The sequence below is a fragment of the Dama dama genome, chromosome 1 (genome assembly GCF_033118175.1).
Source record: "Dama dama isolate Ldn47 chromosome 1, ASM3311817v1, whole genome shotgun sequence".
Taxonomy (NCBI): Eukaryota; Metazoa; Chordata; class Mammalia; order Artiodactyla; family Cervidae; genus Dama; species Dama dama.
Window position 1 is genome coordinate 50,655,817 of NC_083681.1, and position 15,590 is coordinate 50,671,406.

Genomic DNA, 15,590 nt, shown 5'->3' on the forward strand with positions numbered 1-15,590 from the left:
AGATCAATGACCCTAGGACACAGGAATGTTCTGTGGCTATAATTTCATTTTTCCCAATCTAAGATCTTATCACTGCCAATTCACAGTTTAAATTGAGGTATGAGCCTCTCTGGGCAATAGAGTTAACAGCAGGTTTTTATCAAATTTAACACATTCCAAACTGAACTCCTTATCTTCCCTCCCTCAAACCTGCTTACTCATTCATTCAACAAAATTCTTAAAAAAATAATTTAATTAATTAGTTTATATTTGGCTGTGCTGGGTCTTCTTTGCTACACGGGCTTTTCTCTCCTCTCGGTGAGCAGAGGTTACTCTCTAGTTATGGTATTCAGGCTTCTCACTGCAGTGTCTTTTCTTGTTGTGGGGCACTGGCTTTGAGACACTAGAGCTTCAATAGTTGCTGTGCCCAGCCTCCAGAGCACAGGTTCAGTAGTTGTGGTGCACCAACTTAGTTGCCTTGTACACCACATGATCAAGGGTCCAGGATCTTCCCAGATCAGGGATCAAACCCGTGTCTTCTGCATTGGCAGGTGGACCCTTTACCACTGAGCCACCAAGGAAGCCTCTCAACAGAAAATTCTTGAGCATCCTGTAATGTGCCAAGAGCTGAGGATAAAACTGTGATCACAAAACAAAAACAAAACCCATATCCCTGCTTCTTTAAACTCTTTTAAGATGGAGGTGGAGTTGGAGTGAGGAATTTCAAGTAGCATGTGATGTATGTTACAAGAAGCCAAAGAGCCTGATGAAGACACGTTTGCACCAGGAGTGGGTTTAAATGATGACCTGTTTAGAGGAGATACGGAGTAGATAGAATTGAAAGTGGCATCACAATGGGGACTAAAGCATGAAATACTGCTCCCTAGTTCCAGGATAGAATGCAAATGGGCAGAATATATAGCAGCAAAAAAGCTATTTGAACTCTTGTGGTTTTTTGGAATCCACCAAAGAAAACTGAACTTCTATAATAGATCCTCTTTTTGTAGAAAATTCAGTCCATGGGTTCACTGGGGGCTTTCCTAACTCTGTACCCTTAGGAAGAGAACACATGACCCCAAACTGGTGCTCTAATGCCCTGGTCATTGTGATTGGTTCCTGTTTGGACACATAACCTAAGTGAGACACTCAGAGTCCTTCCCAGGGTTTGATATTATTAATAATAGATGGATGCAGTATAAAAGAGTATGCCTGCCACTGCTGATTCACAGTATCACCTCAGCTCATCTTCAGGTTGAAACACAGGAGCAATGAATAATTCTCAAGCATCTGACAGCTTCCCACTTCTAGTGCTCCGTATATTCCGGTGTCCAAGCCTTTCTGCATCACCTTGGGAGCTTGCTCAGGGCAGCCCCAAAGTGCAGGAGATTTAATGTTCCCAGGAACAACTCTCACCCAATGAGCGTGGACTGTGAGATTCCCTAGTCCACAGAGAGTCCCCAGAGAGGCATAGTTGACCACAGTGGTCACACTTTGCAGGGGCACTTGTCTCTCTTCTCTGTCTCACTTTGCCACTCATTTATTTATACTTCCTGAGACCACCTTACAAATAAGCTCACTACACCCAAGTCCTTGCCTCTAGGTCTGCTTTGGAGGGAACCCAAACCAGAGAGAAGGCCTTCTTTTTGGGTCAGAGACCATCAGAACATAGCCCAGAACTGTTCCTCCAGCCTGGGCCCCAGAGGAGCAGATGTGGGCCTAACCCACAACAAGGAGGCAGCCAGCTGAGGCAGGCTGGCAGCCTGAGGCAGAGCTGCCCATCCAAGCTCGCTTTAGCCCATCTACAGCCAACCTGAAGACCCAGGAGCATGAGAATAAATGTTTACATGCCACTGAGATTTTGTGGCCCACAGCAAAATGGTCATGCAGCGAAAACATGAAGCCAACTGTATCTCTCACTGCCTCTCCATTGCCCTGTCTCTGTCCTGCAGAAACACAGAAATAAAAGATTTCAGAGGCTTGGAATATGGAAGGAGAATTATGAAGTCAGACTGAGGACACTGAATCATGTGGCCTAAGGTATTGGCAGTGAGAGTGGACCCTGCCTTACTATGTAGAATTTACTGGACATGGTATCTGATGAGGTTTAGGAGATGAGATAGGGGAAATCAAGGCTCACACTCAGGTTCCCATGCTCTAAGTTGGAAATACAGAGGAAAGCAGACTACACTTTGAAATCTCATCTTGCTCATCTGAACACATAGTAGACGATCAATTAAAAAACATACTGAATAAATTGGTCAGGTTTGGGGGTCAGTTCGGTTTGTCCTATGTGGACTCTACAGGGGCCAGTGTCTGAGAGGGTGTGGAATGGACAACAAGAGACATTTGAGAATCACAGGTGTACTGAAGTCAGGGAGAGATGAGGTCCCTGGGGAAAGAAGAAGGGAGGGCTGAGGAGCACAGACAGTGGCTTGAAGCCAAAGCACAGGCAGAATGAAGCACTTCCTTGGGTTTCCAGAGACTCTTCACTTCTGGCCTTTGGGTACCAAGAAATACCCTGGGATCCTTGTGATGAATTTCTCTTTGGGCTTCATCCAGCTCAAGGTAGTTCCTCTGAATTTTCCATCAGAAAAGTGTCATGTAATCCACCATCCTTGTTAATCATCCAGTCACCCAAGATGGTTACTTGGCTTTCCATTCACTCATCAAACACTAAATTGATTACCAAGTAATGCTGTGCACAATATGAGTTCATCTTCGATGGTCCTTCCCTTTCCCCATCACCACCTCCCCCACCAAGGCTCCAGTCAGCTCCTGCCTCCTCCCTGGTCTGCCTGCCTCCTCTGTCACCCCTGCAATTCCAGGCTCCCCTGGATCAGGGAAAACAATGAGTCTAAAGCACAGCTGGTCATGTTCCTCACCTACTTTAGAACATTTTGTGCCAAACCTGACTGGGAGAAATATCTCAAACTACAGACATGAAAATTATGAGGGAAGGGATGAGAACACTACAAGAAAGAAAGAAAAAAAAAAAAGCAATATAACAAAACAAAACTTCCCTCTTATCCTCAGGAGAGAATGCTGGCATTTGAAGCCCTCTGTGACCTGGCCCTCCCCAACCTCTTCAGCCTCATGCCCTTCCACTCTTGCTTCACATGGGTGGCATAGAACGAAGTCCCAGATGAGGCACTGCTGCCTCCCTCCACGTGCTGGGGCTGCCCTTCTCCTGGTACCCACTCTTCAAGGAGTAGCTCAGGGGCCACCTCCTCCAGGAAGACCTCCGACTCCTCTGGCCTCCTGAATCACCCTGCGCTTTCCTCTGTCACTGTGATAATCACACTGTGCTGCCTTCTGAGTCTGCCTCCCCTCCTGGCCTGTGAGTTCCTTGAGGGCAGGACCAGGTATGACCCACTCTGTGTCCCCAGGGCTCAGCTCAAGGCCAGGCACACATGAGGCCTCCTGGCATGTTTGCTGTAAGTCTGAGAGGCTTTCTGGGTATTGCAAAAAATGCAGATCCTTGCAGAGCAGGTGGATTGATGGTTTAGTGACCAGTTTGGGGGCAATGGTGTGGGGCCAGAGTGCTGGGGAGGGCCTGGGAGGTCAGGAAGTGGAGGCACTGGCAACCCCTTTTCCTCTCCCAGCTGCTGCCCTTCTGTCCTTCCTTCATCCTGCTCAGGGCACCTCTCTTGTCCGTTTCCCATCATCCAGGCCCATGATGAACATTCCCTGCTGGGAGTGTTTTGTAGTTTACTTTAACCTTGTTTTGTGTGAACTCCCTGGAAGTTTCAAAATGGTTTTTGGGCCAAAAGTGTTAAAGCTGTGACCTAAACCTGTCCTCAGTTGCTCAGTCCTGTCCAACTCTTTGCAACCCCATAGACTATAGCCTGTCAGGCTTCTCTGTCCATGGAATTTTCCAGGCAAGAATACTGGAGTGGGTTGCCATTTCCTACTCCAGGGGATGTTCCCAGCGCAGGGATTTAACCCATGACCCTGGGTCTCCTGCATTGGCAGAGGGATTTTTACCACCAGCACCACCTGGGAAGTCTTACTAGGACTGTGACTCCAAATCTCTCCCTAGAAGTCCCCAAGTTTCCCAATGGCCTCAGCCTCCCTTAGTATCTCAGACCTCTTTGTCAAATATGCAATGGTCTGCATATTTGCGTCTCCCCAAAATTCATAGGCTGGAACCCTAATGCCTGATGTGATGGTTTTAGAAGGTGGGGCCTTTGGGAGATCATTAGTTCATAGTTCATGAGCCCTCATGACTGGGATTGCTGTTCCTATAAAAGACACCCCACAGAGCTCGCTAGCCTTTTCAACTTGTAAGGGCTCAGTGGGGAAGTGCTGGCTGTGACCAGGAGTAGAGCCCTCGTCTGACCAGGCTAGCACCCTGATCTCAGACTTTCAGCCTCCAGAACTCTTTGATATAAATGTTTGTTGTTGATAAGATACCCAGTCTGTGGTATTTTTGTTATAGCAGTCTGAACAAGATAAAAGGTTTCTTGAACCTTTTGTTAATGATTGCTATGACTCTACCAATAACACCCCAAATTTCGCATTTCAGAAACAGCTTTCTGTGCCCCGTGCCCAGGAGGAGGGTCATATGCCCCTTACCTAAACTTTCTCCGGGGCTTGGAAGCTGGTGTTGGTCTCCAGTGACAGTCACCAGGGGAGGGGGAGGGGAGGTTTCTCTTTCATACCACCCCTTGTACCTTTCCCACACAGCTGCTCAGAAATGTGACACTCTCCCATCTATTTCTGGATTATCTCCTCTAGGCTCAGGAATACTAGCCTCTGCCCAGGGTGCTCTGGGCCAGAGCTCTTCCCATGAAAAAAGCAAATCCCTGAACCCAGAGAGAAATCAAAGATCCAGGCTGGAGCAACTGTCTCCTAATTGGGTTTGGTCCTGCATTCAGCATCCCTAGCCTCAGGGAGTATCTCATTATTGATCCTTTCAGGCGATGGAGACTCATTTGAGGAATAAGAGATTTCTGGGTAAAGAGTCTGAGTCCCGGCTCCAGTGCTGATTGGTCATGTGATCTCGGAGGACTTTCCACTTCACTCCCGGCCACTGTTCAATGACTAGATTTGATAGATAGATTTGATAGATTTGATACTCTTGGGGTCTTTCTTGAGGTGCCAGGTCTCAGGATAAGTGAAGCAATTCCCCAAAGCCAGAGGATGGAAAGAGGAGAAAACCCTGATACCAGCAGATCTGGTCCTGTGTTGTGTCCCTGCAGGCCTAGCTATCCAGACAGTATAGTATCTTCTGTTCCAGCAATTGTCAATTGTCAGGACCCTCTAGGGGGAGAGGCAGGCAGGATATGTAGATGAGTTGCTTTTTTTCACAATAATGGAGAACAGCAGAGTGACTCCTGATTTTCTAATCTTGGGGTGCTTTGGGGAAGCCAGTCTAAATTAGAAGGGGATGAAAGAACTTGTCTGGATTTGTTGTGTTTGCCTAACAAGCAGTCCGGTTTTAGGACTACCTCTCTTCTTCTTTTGGTGGTTTGTGGGATTTCATTTCTCTAACCAGGGACTGAACCTGGGCCACAGCAGTGAGAGCCTGAAATCCTGACCACTATGATACCAGGGACACCCCGGGATACACCTCTTTTCACCTCCCTCCCCACCCTCACCTAAGCCTGGACAGTTTGTCTTCCTTTTTGGTTTACAGGAAGAATTTCTGGAGGAAATGGGATTCTAGGTGAAATTTTTTATTTGTCTGGCAACCTAAGGGGGTGGGGAAACAAAGATAGGGCTAAATGAATGAGCCAGACCAGGACAAGTCCCTGGGGTGAGTTTAACTTTCTGTGCCCTTCTCAGACACAGCGGGTAACAGGCACATCTCTCAAATCCTGGTTTCTGGACCCCCAGGTCCTTCGCCACTCTGAAAGAGGAACCCTGCCACCCCAGAAGCCCATGGTGCCAGGAAGCTCTTTCCCAAGCTGCTGACTGATTCCTCACTGGTCCCTTCTGCCTTTACCTCCCGGGGGGGATCCAAAACACAGAGCTAGGGTATTTATAGGCAAGCCCAGGGAGGTGAGGGGAAAGGTTAGTGTTTATAAATATAGGTCACCTGAGTCTAAGAGTCAGGAGACTGAGGGTCTGTGGAGGAGCGAGGCTGGCCCCTGAGGATGTCAGAGAGAGCTTTGCATCTGGGCAAGGCTTACTGAAGGGAAGGGGCTTAAAGAGAAAGGAGAGGGGTGGGGGCCACTGAAATGCTGGAGTACACGTGACCCAAGGAGTTGGCCATATGCAAATTGTATGCAAATCAAGGAGTACACTAGAGGTGAACTCTCAGCAGGTATAACTCTCTGTCCCCTCAGACTTCTGGTGTGGAGGCTGGACCATGGCGGTCACAGACTGCCTGAGGGAAAAACACATTTCACAGTTCTCTTGCTCTAGCCTTGGTCTTGCTAGGAGACAAAGAAGGTCCTGGAGAAAGGCCTCGCAGTCCAAGAGAAGGGGAGTTACAGCTCTCAGCCCTGCTCCCACAGGGTGTCTGTTGTTAGGGAAGGGAGGTGTCCAGTTACTGCCTGGGTGGGGGGCTATAGTTAGCCATGGACTTTGTAGATCTGAGGGACACAGGGGACAGGAGACAGTGCAGCTCCTGAGCAGACATCAGGGGCTGCCACCCAGAACTTTCAGTACTCCTTCCTGTTCTTGGCCTGTTACCAAATCCAAGGTCTCTCTCCTAGCCACCCAACAGCTCAATAAATTGAGAAAGGAAGTGCTGAGAATACGACTTTATGTGAAAGGCAGCTGACCAAGAAAATGGCAGACTAACGTCTCAACTATCTTATAGGGGTCTGTATTGCCAGGTTTTTTTTAGGGTAGAGAAAGAGAGGTGAGGAATAAAGTAAAAAGTCAAAACAGAGAGGGAGAGGCTGGGCAGAAGTAAAATAAAAAGGGTCCTTAGTTTTACAAAACATCTCGGAGGAAATGCCTAGCCTGTGGAAAGGATATGTTAACCTCTTCTTTTTTTTGCAGCCATTCACTGGCATGGGGGTTAGATTATTTTCCTGTGAGCCTAACAGAGGTACTTTAGTTTAATAGGCTGAGGAGCAGGGTTCTCTGAGGCAGAATTTCATGTATAATTATAAAAACTGAAGCAACAAAAAGCAAGTCAAAGAAACAGTTCCATCCTAGAGTTAGAGCTGACTGGGCCGCCTCTAGTTGGGTCTCTGACTCCAGGCCCCTCCTGACTCTAAGTAGAGCCAAATCACCTGCCCCACTCAACCCCCACTCCCGCCTTTATCATTCCTGTGCAGATGGCTCTAAGCACTCCAGGAACCAGGCAGGGAACAGACACTAAGGTTGTGCTGGGATGGAGGTGGGGGATGTTATAATCCAAACCGCCCACTCACTTAGACACACCCTTGGCCCTGCCCATGCCCTGCCTGGCCAAGTCCTGGGCCAGGGACCCCTCCCACCAGAGAAGAAAGGCTCCAAGTCTCTGTCACCATCCCAGCAAAACTGAGACTCCACCGTCGCTGGTCCCACCCTCAACTGGATCGCACTCTCCAAGTGTCCCTGAGGAATAATGCTGACAGCTCTGCTGATCACCCTCAGCTGCCTCAGCCTCCACACCCTCGGCAGCCATGGGCAGGTAACTGGGGAGAACCTTCTGCTGCAGCAAAGGGGACATTTGTGGAGGGGGGGAAACCCAGGGCTGACTCCTCAAAAATCCCTCCCAGGGATGCTTCTTTAGGATGCCATCTTCTGAACCCTCTTCCTCTCAGGAACCTCCACCCCTGCAGGGAGCCCCAAGTTCCCATTCCATCTCCCAGAACCCCACTTCCACGTACTGGTCCTCCTGTGACCCTCAATCCTTCATACCCTTCTCCTTCCGGCAGCCTCCAGCTTTCTCTTGTCACTTCGCATCTCCCACCCATGGCCCAGCCTACACACTCTCCTTCAGGTTACCTGTGTATGACCCTCCTGCAGTCCCTCCCAGACCAGGGTTTGACCTCCTCCCCACTCCCACCCCAGGTTGGAGGATGCAGTCTTCTAGAGCAGGAGAGGACTGAGTCTCAGAGCTGACAGGGACCTGGTGTGGTGTCTATACACCTGTGTGGAAGAGGGAAAGAGTCTGAGGCTGGGCATGGGGTCAGGTCATTGGAGATTGAGTGCCTGTTTGTATGTCATCTGCACAGTGAGTCTTAGAGCCAGAAAGGTGCTTGGAGGTCATCCAGCCCCACATCCCAAGTGCAGGAACCTCTCTAATAATAAATGACCCTCTTAGTACACAAAGAGGATCTATACACGGTCCTGACAATAACCCTGTGAAGTCAGGAAGTATCCTCAGTGTATAGGGGGAGAACCTGAAGCCCAGAAAAGTTAAGAGACTTGCCCAAGATCTCACAGTCAGTAGCTGGAGAATTCAGGATTGAACCCACATCTGTCTGACTTCAGTGCCTATTATTTAAGTTTTTGAGCTCTTGACAAATTTCACACTCTAGATATTTGAGCATAGAAATGAGATTCTGTGTTTCTGAACTGATCTGCCCACAGGACCTCTGTTCTGTACCCTGAATTTACATGATTTCCTGTGTGGCTCCTCTCTTTCTTTTCTCCATATGCCCAGGGTATTACCTCCAAGGACCTGGATCTGGCTCCAGACACCTTTGATGATTCCTATGTGGGCTGCTCAGAAGAGATGGAGGAGGTGGCACCCTATCTGCTAGAGGAGGAGATGCTCTACAATACCTGGCTGCAGGATGCCTGGGAGACAGCTGAGAAGTACTGGGAGCAAAAAAGTCCAGGGCTCAGCCTGCCTCCGGGCTTCAAAACCGAGCATGGAATCGCCATTGTGCTCTATACCAACTCATCCAACACTTTGTACCGGGAGCTGAACCAGGCTGTGTGGACTGGTGGTGGCTCCTGGGAGTCCTACATGAACCACTTCCCTTTCAAGGCCCTGCATTTCTACCTGACCCGGGCCCTGCAGCTGCTGCGGGGCAGTGGGGGCTGCAGCAGGGAACCTGGGCAGATGGTGTTCTGAGGCGTGCGCACAATTCGCTTTGAACCCAAGAGGCTGTGGGACTCTATCCGCTTGGGCCAGTTTACCTCCAGCTCCCTGAATGAGGCTGTGGCCCGCAGTTTTGGTACTACCACCTTCTTCTCCCTAAGGACTTGCTTTGGGGCCCTGATCCAGGACCTGTCTGTCTTTCCTGAGGAGCGTGAGGTGCTGATCCCCCCACATGAAGTCTTCGTGATTACTGATTTCTTCCAGAATGAAACCCACAACATGGTGACTCTCTCCAGCACTAATCACATCTGCAGCCACTTTAACTGCGCCTACCTGGGTGGTAAGCCATGCACGAGGGAAGCAAGACTGGCAGGAGATCCCTGGTTGATTTAAATGTCCAGGGCCTTTCAAGAGACCCATGTGATTAATGGGGAAGTTGAAGGCCAGAAATTAACTGCAGTTTTTTTCTTTGTGTCTTAGGTTCAGTCACTCAGACAAGGCCCTATGGTGTTTACTGCATGTGGGAATATGCTCAGATGATTCTCTAAGTGTCCTCAAAATTTTCTTCTGCTACACAGTCTAATAGACCAAAATACCTGGTTAAGGAGGATGCTAAGCAGAGGAAAGTGGCAGGAGTGCAGCTTCAGATCTCAGGAGGCTCTGGGTGTAGTAGGGCTGACAGGACACAAGTATGCTATTCCCCAGTGCTGAGGCAGGGACCAAGTGATTGGGGCCAGGGTAGGGCAGGGATGGAAAGGCAAACGGGGAAGATTTTTTGGAAGAAGGAGGAGAAATGGAAGTTAGAAGTATATTTGGGAGAAGGGAAAGCTGGTTTAAGATGGGACATGGCTTTGCCAGGGCTTGGTAGGAAGGGAAGTTTGGGGTGTGAGGGTTTGTCTACATGGAGGTCTCACTGTGCTGTCTGTTGCAGGGAGGAAGAAGCTGAGATGTGAGTCTGTGCCAAGTGAGTCACCCTCCTGCCCTTCCTTCCCTTGCTTTGACTTCCCCTGGCCCTGCTGACCATTCACTGCCTTTTCTTTTCTCTCTAGCAGGAGGGCAAGCAGACTCACTCTCCAAGGGGGACTTCTCTCTGCTCTCCTGGCAGACTCTGCTCTTGGCCTCTTGGGGATTCTGGTTCTTAGAAACAAGGATCTGAAAGTTCAGGGCCTGCCACTTAGGAGTCCTGGGAACATGTGACCTCCATATGAACAAGGGAGGCTTTGAAGAGCCTGAAGAAGCAAAAAGATGGTTTCAGACCCAGACCTAGCAGCCATGTCTCCAACCAGGATGTCAGGGGGTGCTGCACTGTGATGACATAAAATTTCATGTTTGGTGGGGGTCAGAGTGTTGGGGAGGGCCTGGGAGGCCAGGAAGTGGAGGCACTGGCAACCCCTTTTCTTCTCCCAGATGCTGCCCTTCTGTCCTTCCTGTCATCCTGCTCAGGGCACTTCTCTTGTCAGTTTCCCCTCATCCAGGCCTGTGATGAACATTCCATACTGGGGATGTGGCTCCAAATCCCTTCCTAGAAACCCCCAAATTACCTAATGGGCTCAAACCTCCCTAAGCATCCCTAAGTTCTTCACCCAATGTGCAAAAGTCTGACTGTGTCTCCCCAAAATTCAAATACTGGAACCCGAATGCCTGATATGATGGTATTAGAAGGTGGGGCTGCTGCTGCTGCTGCTAAGTCACTTCAGTCTTGTCCGACTCTCAGCAACCCCATGGACTGCAGCCTACCAGGCTCCTCCGTCCATGGGATTTTCCAGGCATGAGTACTGGAGTGGGGTGCCTTTGCCTTCTCTGATTAGAAGGTGAGTCCTGGGGAAATCATTGGTTCATTAGTTCATGAGCCCTAATGACTGGGATTTTGTTCTTGTAATAAAAGACCCCACAGAGCTCCCTAGCACCTTCCAACCTGTGAGAACCCAGTGGGGAGGTGCTGGCTATGAACCAGGAAAAGGCCTTCATCTTATCAGGGTGGCACCCAGATCTCAAAATTTCAGCCTCCAGCCTCCAGAACTGTTAAAAATAAATGTTTATTGTTGATAAGTTACCCGCTCTGTTATTTTTGTTATAGCAGCCTGAACAGACAAAGATAAAAGGTTTCCTGAAACTTTTCCTAATGATTGCTATGACTCTACCATTAACACCCCAAATTTCCTGTTTCAGAAAGAGCAAGAAAAGCCCAGTACCCAGGAGGAGGGTAGTGTGCCCCTTACCTAGACTTTCTCTGCGGTGGGGAAGCTGGTGTTGGTCTCCAGTGACAGTCACCAGGGGAGGGGGAGGGCAGGTTTCTTTTTTATACTGTCAAATCTCACACGCCTTGTACCTCTCCCACACAGCTGCTCAGAAATGTGACACTCTCCCATCTATTTCTGGATATCTCCTCTAGGCTCAGGAATACTAGCCTCTGCCCAGGGTGCTCTGGGCCAGAGCTCTTCCCATGAAAAAGTGAATCCTTGAATCCAGAGAGAAATCAAGGATTCAAGCTGGAACAGGTGCCTTCCCACTGGGTTTGGTCATGCATTGAGCATCCCTGGCCTCAGGGAGTGTCTGCTTATTGACCCTTTCAGATGAGCATGGAGACTCACCTGAGGAGCAAGGAGAGACTCCCAGAGTAGATAGTCTGGGTCCCAACTCCAGTGTTGACAGGCCATGTGATCTTGGAGGACTTTCCACTTCACTCCAGACCACTGTTCAATGACTAGATTTGACTCCATCTCTTCTTTCTTGGGGTGCCAGGTGTCAGGATAAGTGAAGCAATTCCCCAAAGCCAGAGGATGGAAAGAGGAGAAAACCCTGATACCAGCAGATCTGGTCCTGTGTTGTGTCCCTGCAGGCCTATCTGTCCAGACAGTATAGTATAGTATCTTCTGTTCCACCAACTGTCAATGCTCAGGACCCTCTAGGGGGAGAGGCATCAGGATATATAGGTGAGATGCTGTTTTTCACAGTAATGGAGAACAGCATAGTGACTCCTGATTTCTAATCTTAGAGAGCTTGGGAGGGGGACAGTCTCGTTGGAAGGGGACAAAAGAAATTGATCTGTGGTTTTTGATAAGCAGTCTGGTTTTTGGACTGCCTCTCTTCTTTTTTGTTTATGCTCTTTGGTTTGTGGGATCTCAGCTCCCTGACCAGGGATTGAACCTGGGCCACCATAGTGAATACCTAAATCATAACCCCTAGGCCACCAGGGGACTCCTTGGGATGCCCCGTTTTTAATTTCCCTCTCTCAATCCTGGACACAGCTTGTCCTCCTTTTTGGTCTACAGGAAGCAGAATTCTAGGTGAAGGAAATTCTCTGTCTGGCAAACCTGAGGGGATAGGGGAATGAAGATGGGTCTGAATTAATGAGCCAGACCAGGACAAGGCCCTGGGGTGAATCTAACCTTCTACGCATACCACTCTGAAGGAGGAACCCTGCCACCCTCAGAGGCTCATGCTACCAGAAAGCTTCTCCCAGAGCTGCTGACTAATTCCTCAGCTGGCCCCTTCTCTCATTACCTCCCGGGAGGTATCCAAAACTCAGAACTAGGGTTATTTATAGGCAAGCCCAAGGAGGTGAGGGGAAAGGCTAATGTTTACAAACATGGAGTGGCCTGAGTCTGAGAGGTCAGGGGACAGAGGTCAGGGGACAGAGGTCAGGGGAAGGGCAAGGCTGGCCCCTGAGGATGTGAGAGAGCTCTGCATCTGAGTAAAGCTTACTGGAGGGAAGGGATATAAACAGAAAGGAGGCGGGTGGGGGCCATTCAGATGTTGGACAACATGTCACCCAACTGTTGGCCACATGCAAACTGTATGCAAATAAATAAGTGGAATAAACTATATGAAACAACTGACTGGTTCAATACTGAGAAAGGAACACAACAAGGCTGTATATTGTCACCCTGTTTATTTAACGTCTATGCAGAGTACATCATGTGAAATGCTGGGTTGGATGATTTACAAGCTGGAATCAAGATTACCAGGAGAAATATCAACAACCTCGGATATGCAGATACCACGTTAATGGCAGAAAGTGAAGAGGAACTAAAGAGCCTGTTGATGAGGGTGAAAGAGGAGAGTGAAAAAGTCACCTTAAAAACTCAATATTAAAAAAACTAGGGGACTTCCCTGGTGGTCCAGTGGCTAAGATTCTGTGCTCCCAGTGCAGGGGGCCAGGGTTCAATCCCTGGTCAGGGAAGTAGGTCCCACATACCACAGCTAAGACTCGAGGCAGTCAAATGAATAAACAAATAAATAAATATAAAAAAAACACTAATATCATGGCATCCAGTCCCATCACTTCATGGCAAATAGAAGGGGAAAAGGTGGAAGCAGCAACAGATTTTCTCTTCTTGGGTCTAAAATCACTGCAGATGATGACTGCAGGCATGAAATTAGAAGACAATTGATTCTTGAATGGAAAGCTATGACAAACCGTGTGTGTGTGTGTGTGTGTGTGTGTGTGTGTGAGAAAGAGAGAGAGAGAGAGAGTCTCTCGGCCATGTCCAACTGTTTGTGACTCCACAGACTAGCTCACCAGGCTCCTCTGTGCTTGGAATTCTCCAGGTAAGAATTCTGAAGTAGGTTGCCATTCCTTTCTCTGGGAGATCTACCCAACCCGAGTTCTTCCACATTGTGGGCAGATTCTTTACTTTCTGAGCCACCAGTGAAGCCCATGAGAAACCTAGACAGTGTATTAAGAAGCAAAGACATCACTTTGCCAACAAAAGTCCATATAGTTAAAGCTATGGTCTTTCCAGTAGTTATGTATGGATGGGAGAGTTGGACCATAAAGAAGGCAGATGGACAAAGAATTGATGCTTTTGAACTGTGGTGTTAGAGAAGACTCTTCAGAGTCCCTTGGACAGCAAGGAGATCGAACTAGTCAATCCAAAAGGAAATCAGCCTGAATATTCATTGGAAAGACTGATGCTGAAGCTGAAGCTCCAATTCTTTGCCACCTGATGTGAACAGCCAACTCATTGGAAAAGACCCTGATCCTGGGGAAGATTGAAGGCAGAAGGAAAAGAGGGCAACAGAGGATGAGATGGTTGGATGGTATCACCGATTCAATGAACATGAACTTAAGCAAACTCTGGGAGATAGTGAGGGACTGGGAGGCCTAGCATGCTGCAGTCCATGGGGTCACAAAGAGTCAGACATGACTTAGTGACTCAAGAACACCAACAAGTGCACAAGTGGTGACCTCTCAGCAGGCAGAACCCTCTTGGTCCCCTTGGCTCAGTGCCTTGGAGTTCCAGCTATGAGATCTGGAGTTAGAATAGGCGAGGTTTGGAAAAAGAATGAGACTGGCACTCTACAGGAACAGATCACCTCTAATGAGGCGAGAAGGGGCAGCAGTCAGATTAGCGAGCTGCTGCACTTATCTAAGAAAAGAGTAAGTATATATAGGCATATATGTAGAAAGCTACTGTCTTAAGGGGGCCTGTTCTCTAAGATTGCTGGGAGTAGTTATCTCTTCAACGGCTGGGGCAAGGAGTTCTGGAGATTGGCCAGAGGCTGGGCCGGCTTGGAGCTGGGCGTAATTAACCTAATATCTATTTTTCTTCGGGTGAGAGAGTTCTTTGTTTTGCCTAGAAAGGTGGGGAGGACCTTGGAGGGGAGTTTTAACTCCAGGCTACCTTGAGCCATGCAACTTTCCTTCATTCCAGACTTTAAGGAATATATATAAAAAGAGAAAGAGATGTGGGCACCGTTAATGTTCAGGGCTTCTTCGTGCTGATAAATGAGGGCCAGGGATTTGTAGTCTGGGATGAAGGAAGTCTAAGGCCCGTAGTGTTGATGTTTTATTCTCGCCGTCAGGGTTTCAAGCAAAAGAACTGTCTTGAGTTGGTCTCGAGAGGTGGCCCAAATCCGTTCTTGGGGAAAACTTTGAAAGAGATTGAAGAGACAAGGTCCAAATAAGAGGAATAAAATGATAAGTACCAATGGTCCCAAGAAAGGGAGTAACCAAAGGAGGGCCTGTTGGAACAGGTTTTGGGGAGTGTAAAAGTTTTGTAACTCTTTCGTGTGGTGTTCAATTCTGTCTCTAAGTTCTTTGACTCTGCCCTGGACTATGCCCATTTCATTAACAAAATAGCAGCAGTCTTCCCCTAGAAAAAAGCAGGTCCCTCTCTTCTCTGCGGTGTGAAGGTCCAGGGCTTGCCTATTTTGTAGGGCCACAGAAGCTAATGAGTTAACTTGTCTTTGGACTGAAATGAAGGACTCCACTACCTGCTCCATGTCCTCATTAAGTTCTTGGGACAGCTTGTAGTAAAAATGGGCCGAGGTTGAGATGCCCCCAACCCCGATGCCTAGGGCTGCTGCTATGCCAGTCCCAATCGGGGGAGGGGGGGGGGAGGCTATGACAGCTTGTCTTTTCCTGTGGGAAAATTTCCCCTTGGGGGTAGACTATTTGTTCTACCTCTTCTTCTTTGAGGAATGTTAGACCCGGGGTCAGGAAGACCAAGATGCAAGGTCCAGGGGGGTCAAGGGGGAGACATGAATAAGCATAGGTCCTGCAGAGAATGAAGATTCCCAGGTTGGTGCAGTTATTTGTGCTGTTCCAGAGAACCCAAGTGGAACAGAAGGAGGGAGTGGAGTTTGTAAGACCAATGTAGTTGGAACTAGAGTAGTTGATACAGGTTAGGTTTGAAGAGACTGAGAGTAGGACATTGTCAGAGACTGGCCC

At 48.6% G+C, this 15,590-nt stretch overlaps 1 pseudogene; it reads left to right on the forward strand.

Moving 5' to 3' along the window:
- The first annotated feature begins 7,486 nt into the window (after positions 1-7,486).
- On the forward strand, positions 7,487-10,102 carry LOC133054576 (ecto-ADP-ribosyltransferase 5-like; annotated as a pseudogene).
- Positions 10,103-15,590: the final 5,488 nt, after the last annotated feature.